This window comes from Bos javanicus, chromosome 7 (assembly GCF_032452875.1).
Source record: "Bos javanicus breed banteng chromosome 7, ARS-OSU_banteng_1.0, whole genome shotgun sequence".
In the NCBI taxonomy this organism is placed as follows: domain Eukaryota; kingdom Metazoa; phylum Chordata; class Mammalia; order Artiodactyla; family Bovidae; genus Bos; species Bos javanicus.
In genome coordinates, this window is record NC_083874.1 from 17,537,827 (window position 1) to 17,548,107 (window position 10,281).

Consider the following 10,281-nt stretch of genomic DNA (forward strand, 5'->3'; position numbering starts at 1 on the left):
AAACAAACAGAAATAAAGTATCAAAACTTAAAAAAAAATTTTTTCCGATTCTTTTCAGTTATTACATAAGGTGATCTTATGTCTGTAGATGTAAGATCACATCTGATCACCGAGTGTGTTTTTTAAACAGCAATTAGTAGCCAGTGTTTAAAGGTTATGAAACTTTGCACATGGACAAATCGAGATTTCTGGGCAAGTTGGGGGCTGTGACGGCAACCCAGGTTGGGTAGCAGCTGTCCCCTGTGGAGACGGTATCAGTTCATCAGTCTCCACCCCTCTCCATGGTCTTCCACTTGAAGACTGAGTGTCAGTTGCCTTTCATCATCACATCTGCATGACTGTTTTTCTTAAAACAATAATGATCTTTAAGTATAGGTCATACTAATGCACGCACCGCATGCCAGGCACTGTGCTAAATGCATTGCTGTTGTTCACTCGCTAAGTCATTCATGTCTGACTCTTTGTGACCCCATGGGTTGCAGTGCGCCAGGCTTCCCTGTGCTTCACCATCTCCCAGAGTTTGCTCAAACTCATGTCCATTGAGTCAATGATGCTATCCAACCATCTAATCCTCTGTTGACCCCTTCTCTTTTTGCCTTCAGTCTTTCCCATCACCAGGGTCTTCCCCAGAGAGTCAGTTCACACAATTCGAAAGCATCAGTTATCTGGCATTCAGCCTTCTTTAATTCACAGTAACTCACTGAATTCTCACAATGACCCTATTGGTGGGGGGTGGGTACTGTTATAATACCCATTTGATAGATGGGGAAATCAAGGCACAGAGAGGTTAAATCATTTCTCCATCAAAGGTGGGAACGTATATGACAGCCTGAGATGACCATGAATTTCAAGAAAATTAAGAGTTCCTAGTTGTATTAGTTCCCTGTTGCTGCTTAAGGCAATACTAAATTGGTTATCTTACAGTTTTAGAAGTCAGAAGTCAGAAATGAGTCTTAAGGGACAAAATCAAGGCTGAGTCCCTTCACTGTTCACTTGTAACTACCACAACATTGTTAATCGGCTACACTCCAAAACAAAATTAAAAGTTCAAAAAAAAATAAAGAATTAGAAACATTTAAAAAAAAGAATGAAGGAGGGATCTTGTCTGATTGTTTATTTTTAATTGAAGGGTAATTGCTTTACAGTATTGTGTTGGTTTCTACCAAACATCAGCATGAATCAGCCATAGATTACCTATGTCCCTCCCATTGTCTGATTCTTAAGCCGCGCACGCACATGGTGCCCAGCTTCTTCTGATCCACCCAGCCCCTGTTTGTGCCCCTATAGTCTCTCTAGAGTGGTGCACTCTCTGCTACTCCTGAGCCTTGCTCAGGAGGCTGGTATTCAGGCTGGGTTTAGGTACAGGAAACTCTTTGAGGCGCTCTGTGGCTTCAGCTGCCCAGAGACACCATTGAGTCATTTCCTCTCCGGGGACCTGCAGTCTCTCTGCAACAGGGAACAGGACTCCAGCCTCTTCTAGTTTTCAGTCCCCTTTCTCCAGAATTTCTCAGGGGGATGTGGCCTTTCCCCTTTCCAGGGTTGTTTTCTCCAAAAAGCAGAGCACAGGAACTGCCCAGCCTGTAATGGATGCTGAATTGTGTTCCCCCCAGAATTCATTTGTTGAAGTTCAAACCCCAGTATCTGCCAATGTAACTATATTTGGAGATGGCGCCTTATGGGAGAAAATTAAGGTGATTCGACTGGGCCTTAATCCAATGTGACTGGTGTCCTTATAAGAAGATCTTTTTTGATCCACCTCCTGAAGTAAGGAAAATAAAAACAAACAAATGGGACTTAATTAAACTTAAAAGCTTTTGCACAGCAAAGGAAACCATAATCAAGATGGAAAGACAACCCTCAGAATAGGAGAAAATATTTGCAAATGAAGCAACTGACAAGGGATTAATCTCCAAAATAGACAAACAGCTCATGCAACTCAATATCAAGTAGACAAACAACTTTATCCAAAAAATTGGCAGAAAATATAAATAGACACTTCTCCCAAGAAGACAGATGGCCAAGAGGCACATGAAAAGATGTTCAGCTTCACTAATTATTGGTGGTGGTGTTCAGTCACTAAGTCGTGTCCAACACTTCGCGACCCCATGGACTGTAGCCCAGCAGGCTCCTCTGTCTATGGGATTTCCCAGGCAAGAATGGGAGTGAGTTGCTATTTCCTTCTCCAAGGGATCTTTCTGGATCAGGGATTGGATCCATGTCTCCTGCATTGGCAGGTGGATTATTTACCACTGAGCCACCAGAGAAGGCCATCCATCGACAGAAGAATGGATAAAGAAGATGTGGCACATATATATAATGGACTATTACACAGCCATAAAAAGGAACCAAACTGTGCCATTTGCAGAGACGTGAATGAGCCTAGAGACTGTTGTACAAAGTGAAGTAAGTCTGAAAGACAAAAACAAATAGATATTAACACATATATGTGGCATCTAGAAAAATGGTACATATGAACCTATTAGCAAAGCAGAAATAGAGACACACACGTAGAGAACAGACATGGATGCCAAGGAGGGAAGGTGGGGTGAGATCAATTGTGAGACTGGGATTGACATATACTCACTACTATGTATAAAACAGTAACTAGTGAGAACCTACTGTACCACACGGGGAACAATACTCAATGCTCTGTGTTGACCTAAATGGGAAAAAAATCTAAAAAAGAGTGAGATATGCGTATGTATACCTGATTCACTTTGCTGCACACCTGAAACTAAGACAACATTGTAAAGCAACTATATGTCAATTGAAAAATAATTTAAGAGAAAGAAAAGATTAGGACACACACACACACACAGAGGTAAGACCACGTGAGGACACAGAGTGGTCTCTGCAAACCTAGGAGCAAGGCTTCAGAAGGCAGCAGCACTGCTGACACCGTGAGCTTGGATTTCCAGCCTGCAGGACTGTGAGAAGATACACTTCTGTTGTTTAGGTCACTCCGGCTGTGGTCCTTTGTTATGGCAGCCCCATGAACCAATATATCATCCTGACCCTCCCCACAACCCCATTACCTGGGAAGAGTTAAGATGTGCCAAGTGCTGGGCTTCCTCGGTGGCTCAGTGGATAAGAATCTGCCTGCCAATGCAAGGGACATAGGTTCATTCCCTGGTCCAGGAAGATTCCACATGCCCCGGAGCAACTAAGCCTGTGTGCCACAACCACTGAGCTTGTGCTCTAAGCCCGGGAGCCACGATTACTGAAAGCCCACGTGTCCCGAAGTCCATGCTGTGCAACAAGAGAGGCCACTGCAATGAGAAGCTCGTGCACTGCAATGGGGAAGTGGCCCCCACTCGCCGCAACTAGAGAAAAGCCCCTGAAGCAACAAAGCATAGTCAAAAATAAATTTAAAAAATTTTTTAAGATATACCAAATGCTGAGTGGAGTGGCTCCTGGCAAAACTAGGTGCTCAGGAAACACTGGCCATCATTGTCGGGCTTCCCCGATGGCCCAGCAGTAAAAGAATCAGCCTGCAATGCAGGAGACACACAGGAGATGAGAGTTCGGTCCCTGGGTTGGGAAGATTCCCTGGAGGAGGATGTGGCAACCCACTCAAATATTCCTGCCTGAAAATTTCAGTCAGGGGAGCCTGGCGGGCTACAGTCCATGGAGTCACAAAGAGTCAGACACAACTGAGTGAGCACATACATCGTTGCTGATGCTATTATTTATTTCTCCTGTCCCTTTCCCATTCAGGTAGTAGTTGACTTTGCATCTTCATTTCTTCACAAAAGAGATGGTGGAAAGCAGGAATCACCTACTAGTCTCCTCCTGGCATTGATCTCCAAAAAGCACAAAGTGATAAAGAGGTTTGAGGTTTGGCCAGAACTTGGTGGTTGGGGGGGGGGTGGTGTGGGGATGATTTTGAAGAGCCACCCCAGCTTCAGAGCTTCCCATGAGACCCACTGAAGTATCTGTCATCAGAGCCCAGCTCTTCCCTCTGCAGAGTCCCAATGCCCTCCCACAAGCTGAGCCTGACAGCATTCTACAATTAATTAACCTCCAGCATGCAAATCTCCCTTGCAGGTTTGTTTTACAGAAACTCAAAATTGATGCTTTCTATCTGTAGTACTGGAGAAGAGTCTCAAGAGTCCCTTGGACAGCAAGGAGAGCAAACCAGTCAACCCTAGAGGAAACCAACCCTGAATATTCATTGGAAGGACTGATGCTGAAGGTGAAGCTCAATACTTTGGCCACCTGATGTGAAAAGCCAACTCATTGGAGAAGATCCTGATGTTGGGAAAGTCTGAGGGCAGGAGGAGAAGGAGGCGACAGAGGATGAGATGGTTGGATAGCATCACTGACTCAATGGACATGAGTTTGAGCAAACTCCAGGAGATGATGAAGGACAGAGAAGCCTGGTGTGCTGCAGTCCATGGGCTCTCAAAGAGTCAGACATGAACGACTTAGCGAGTGAACAACAACAACAAGCCATGGGGTCTCAAAGAGTTGGACACGACTGAGCTACTCAACAACAAATCTTTCCAGAGTGGTCTCAGCGGAGACAGACAGACCCTGCTCCTGCTACAAACTCATAGACATCCAAATAAAGTCTAATGAAATATTACAACATACAGGGACGTCCCTGGTGGTCCAGTGGCTAAGACTGAGCTCCCAAAGCAGAGGGCCCGGGTTTGATCCCTGGTCAGGGAATTGGATCCCACCTGTCGCAACTAAGACCCGGTGCAGCCAAATAAATAAATAAAAACAAATATTTTCAAAAATTTTAATATGTCACAATATATCAATGAACTTGAAGAAAGAAACATCCCTAGCTGCTCCTGGAAGAGAGAAATTAAAGCCAGAGTGACAATGCAGGGGCTGTTGCTCTATGGATTGAGGTGGGAGGGTTAGTCCGAAAAGTGGACTCTCAGGGTGAAGCAATGGGAATCTGGTATCCCTTGGGGACAGCTACGTGGCTCTGATGTGGCTCAGAGGCTGAGGAAAGGGAATTGGGACCCCTGCCCGGAAACTGAAGCCTAGAAAAGTAGTCCATTCTGATGAAGGGGGTCTAGAAAAAACTCGACCTATCATGGGAGGGGAGAAAAGTCACCCATGGGGGATGGAGACCTCAGACCTGCTGCACCTGTTAGTGCAGCTGGCGTCTCTATAGAAAGCGCAGGAACCAGAAGGCGAGCTCCGTGGGGGCAGGGAATGTGTCCGTCCTGTTCCTCTCTTTACCAGGACGTGACAGGTTCTCAAACCATCACGGCTGAGTAAATTGACTGACTTACTTTAACAGAATGTTACAGAAGTGACATTCCAGGAATTCCAGAACCTAGTCCGCAGGAAAGTGAAAAGTGAAAGTGAAGTCGCTCAGTCGTGTCCGACTCTTTGCGACCCCATAGACTGTAGCCTACCAGGCTCCTCTGTCCATGGGATTTTCCAGGCAAGAGTACTGGAGTGGACTGCCATTTCCTTCTCCAGGGATCTTCGCAACCCAGGGCTTGAACCCAGATCTCCCGCATTGTAGACAGACGCTGTACCATCTGAGCCACCAGGGAAGTATATAGGCCAGGACGAATCGAGAGGGTAGCATTGATATATATACAGTACCATGTGTAGATTATACTAGACAGCTAGCGGGAAGCTGCTGTATCACACAGGGAGCTCAGCTCGGTGCTCTGTGGAAACCTAAAGGGGTGGGCGGGAGGCTCAAGAGGGAGGGGATAAATGCACACTTGTAGCTGATTCACGTTGGTGTACAGCAGAAATGAACACAGTGTTGTAAAGCAACTATCCTCCAATTTTAAAACATATCCAGTGATAAACCATAATGGAAAAATATTTTAAAAAGAATGTATATATACACGTACAACCGAATCACTCTGCTGTATAACAAATGAACAACATAGTAAACTATATGTCAATAAAAAATAAATGAATTAGGGAAAAAAAACTAAACAAAAAAAAGGAGGCCAAGCGGCTTGCAACGTTCGCCTTCTCGGAGACCTGAGTGGCCGTGTGAAGAAGTACAGTTGTCTGGTGAGAGACGATGGGTGGCCGGAGAGCCCTGGAGGATGAACGATGTGAGAGTAAGTCCTTATAGTTAACAACAGCCCCAGGTGAACTGCCCAGATCCGCAGAGCTGAAACTAACCATCCCTGTCAAGCCCTGTTGGGTCAATTTGCAGGGTTATGAGCAAATAAAACACTTGTTTTACACCACTAATTTTGGGGGACGTTATGCATCAGTAGGTAACTAGTAGACTGTGCAAGCTCTTTTCTATAACCATACAGATATGTAGGCAGACTGAGAAGCATAGATGTATAAATAGGCGGATGTTTCAATGGGTTGATAAATGATGAATGAATGGGTAAATGAGTGAAAGTGGATGGGTGGGTGGATAGATGGATGGATAGTTGAGTGGATGGATGTGCTGATGGATGGATAGATGGATGGTTGGATGGATAGTTGAGTGGATGGATGTGTTGAGGGATGGATGGATGGCTGATTGGATGGATAAATGAATGGATGGAAGGATGTGTGGATGGGCAGTAGATAGATGTGTGGGCAGACTGAATGTATGTATGGCTGGATGTACAGATAAAAGAGTGACCAAATGGATGATGAATAAATGTACACAAACATTATCTAAATCAAACTCTAACCTCAGTAACAGCCTATTTTGGCAAACACTAATTCATTTCATGCAGGCATCCATTGTAGATGTACTCCAATCTTAGATCAAAAATCTGTATAAGTAGGAAGCCCCTCCAAAAAACCCCAGGGCTAATAATGTATGCTCCATGAGATCACAAACAGCTGGACATGACTCAGCACACACGCACGCATTATGTATGCCAGATTTTATCTAGTTTAGAGGATGCAATAAGTTGTCACAGGTCTATCACCCTGATGGCTGGAAAGTCCTCTGAGAGCATCTTTCACGTCTCAGGAGGAAGCCAGGCAGATGATAAACTATTCCAAGGGCTGATGTGTCTATACCAATACTAGTACCACACTGCCTTCACTAATATGATGATTACAATAAGCCCTGCTATCTGGGAAGACAGAGCTCTTCTTATTCTGCATCTTCAGGATTATCTTGGTTATGTACAGTACTTTACTCTGCTTGTCAAATTGCATGAAAAACAAAGTTGAGATTTTTATTAGAACTGCATTGAGACATATATAGGTAGGACTGGCTTGTGTTGTGGTGTGGCAGAACCCAACGCAACATGGTAAAGCAATTATCCTCCAATTAAAAAAAATTTTTTTTAATTTAAGAAAAGGACTTCATTGAATCTGGAGATCAAATTGGAGAGTACAGATACCTTTGTAACACTGAATCATTCAATCAATGAACATGGTATAACTCTCTTTTTATTTAGGTCCTCTTGAATGTTTCTGAATAATAATTAATAATATTCTCTATAAATATCGTGTACCATTTTATTTCTAAGTGGTTTACATGTGTTTGTGCTATAATAAATCTCATCTCTTTTTTAAATGATATCTTCTAACATCTGTTGCTGGTATATATCATGCAATAGATGTTTATAATCATCACAATAACATCGAAGAAAAAGTCCCTAAAATGGGCATCCTTGTCTTATTTCCGATCTTCGAGTGAATGCTTTTTAATGGTTTTATCATTAGTGATGAATCTACTGTAGGGTTTTTTAGGTGGCCCTAATTAGATTAAGAAAGATCCCCTTCTGTTCCTAAGAGATCTTTTTAAAACATAAATAAATGTTGAACTTTATTAAATGTTTTCTCTGCCTCTCTGAAAGTATCACATGATTTTTCCCCTTCAGACTGACAATGTGAATTCTGTTCCTCAGTGTTCTAATGTTAATCCAACCTTTTATTCCTGGAACAAATCCAATTTGATCATGATATATGTTTAATACATTACGGAATCAATTGATATTTTATAGAGGATTTTTGCATCTCTAAGTTTAAAAGGGAGATAGTCTGTGGGTTTTCTGACATATTATCCTTGTCAGGGTTTGGTATTAAGGCAGAGCTGGCCTCATGAAAGAAACTGGGTGTGTGTGTGTTTTTTTCCCCCTGTATTCTGAACTAGTTTGTATATGGTTAGCATTATTAGTTACACAGATAATAATAGTTGGACTGTTTTGTGAAAACTTCTGGATCTGGTGCCTTATTTGTGAGGAAGGTGTGGGTTTCTGGGTTTGGGTATGGGAAGGTTTGAAAGTTATTATTCAATGTCTTTAATGAGCTTTCCAGTCTTTGTTGCTGTTCAGTCGCTAAGTCATGTCTGATTCTTTGTGACCCCGTGAACTACAGCACATCAGGCTTCTCTGTCCTTCACTATCTCCCATAGTTTGCTTAAACTCATGTCCATTCAGTTGGTGATGCCTTCCAACCATCTCATCCTCTGTCACTCCCTTCTCCTCCTGCCCTCAATCTTTCCCAGCATCAGGGTCTTTTCCAATGAGTCAGCTCTTCGCATTAAATGGCCAAAGTATTGGAGCTTCAGCTTCAGCATCAGTCCTTCCAATGACTACTCAGGGTTGATTTCCTTTAGATTGACTGGTTTGATCTCCTTGCAGTCCAAGGGACTCTCAAGAGTCTTCTCCAACACCACAGTTTGAAAGCATCAATTCTTCAGCACTCATCCTTCTTTACGGTCCAACTCTCACATCTGTACTTGGCTACCGGGAAAACCACAGCTTTGACTTTATGGACCTTTGTTGGCAAAGTGATGTCTCTGCTTTATTTCAATTCTTTAGATGTGTTTTTTAGTGATTTGGGTTAAGTTACATTTTTCTAGAAATGTGGATATTTTATCTACATTTTCTCAGTGATGGGTAAATAGATGTTATATTGGTGAATAAAATTTTCATCATTCTCTATGTCTTAATGCTTCTTCAACCTCTGCAGCCTCAATAATTATGTCCCCTTTTATCAACCATAATACTTTAAATTTTTTTTTTTTTTGGCTGTGCTGGGTCTTTGTTACTGTGTGCAGGCTTTTCTTTCGCTGCAAAGGGCAGAGGTTACTCTAGTGTGGTGCACGGGGTTCTCACTGGAGTGGCTTCTCTTATGCCGGCTTCAGTAGCTGCAGCTCTTGGACTCTAGAGCACAGGCTCAGTAGTTGTGGCACTCGGGCTCCGCTGCTCCGAGGCTTGTGGAGATCTTCCAGGACCAAGGATGGAACCTGTGTTTCCTGCGTTGGCAGGAGGATTCTTTACCACTGAGCCACCAAGGAAGCTTCTATGTTTTCTTAATGCTTCTTCAGCATCTGCAGTCTCTGTAATTAGGTCCTCTTTCTCATTGATAATATTTCTAATGTGAAGTTTACCATGTTTTCTTTTCAAAACACTAAATATTGGCCGTTTAAATTTTCTGAGGAATCGCCACACTGTTTTTCCATTGTGGTTACACCATTTTACATTCCAACTGGCTCCTCAAATATTTGTTGTGTATTTTTCAGAGGCTCTGTGCATGTTTCATGATCAAGCTTGTTTACTGTGTTGTTCAAATCTAGATCATTGCTATTTTTAAACTGAAGTAGAATTGATTTACAATGTTTCCAGTATACAGCAAAGTGATTCAGTTACATATATATATAGATATTCTTTTTCAGATTCTTTTCCATTATAAGTAATTACAAGATACTGAATACAGTTTTCTGTGCTATAAATAGGTCCATGTTGATTATCCATTCTATATATAGTAGTGCATATCTGTTAATCCCTAATTTCCGATTTATCCCTCCCTCCCTTCCCCCTTTGGTAAGCATAAATTTGCTTTCTATGTGAGTCTATTTCTGTTCTGTAAATAAGTTCATTTGTATCATTTTTTAAAATTCCATGGGACTTCCCTGGTGGTCCAGTGGCTAAGACTTGGAGCTTCCAATGCAGGAGGCCGGGGTTCAGTCCTTGATCAGGGAACTAGATCCCACATGCTACAAATAAGAGTTTGCACACTGCAACTAAAGATCCATGATCCCATGAGCCACAACTGAGACCCAGCACAGCCAAATAAACAAAACACACATATAAGTGATACGTGTGATATCTGTCTTTCTCTGACTTATTTCACTTAGTATGATCATTGCTAGGTCCACCCATGTTGGTGCAAATGGCATTATTTCACCTTTTTTACAGCCAAGTAATATTCTACTGTGCGTATGTACCACATCTTTATCCATTCATCTGTCGACATTTAGGTTGCTGCCTTGTCTTGGCTATGTCAGTGGTGCTGCTATGAACGTTGGAGTGCATGTATTTTTTTCAAGTTAGTTTTCATCTTCTGCGGTATATCCTCACTTTTTGTCTGGTTGGA

At 42.6% G+C, this 10,281-nt stretch overlaps 1 long non-coding RNA gene across 1 annotated transcript; it reads right to left on the reverse strand.

Moving 5' to 3' along the window:
- Positions 1–1,099: 1,099 nt before the first annotated feature.
- Positions 1,100–9,707, reverse strand: LOC133250791 (uncharacterized). The gene is made up of 2 exons (XR_009737421.1): positions 3,036–9,707; positions 1,100–1,759 (listed from the first exon to the last, which is right to left on the reverse strand). It is a non-coding gene; the product is annotated as an uncharacterized LOC133250791 (long non-coding RNA).
- Between the last annotated feature and the right edge of the window lie 574 nt (positions 9,708–10,281).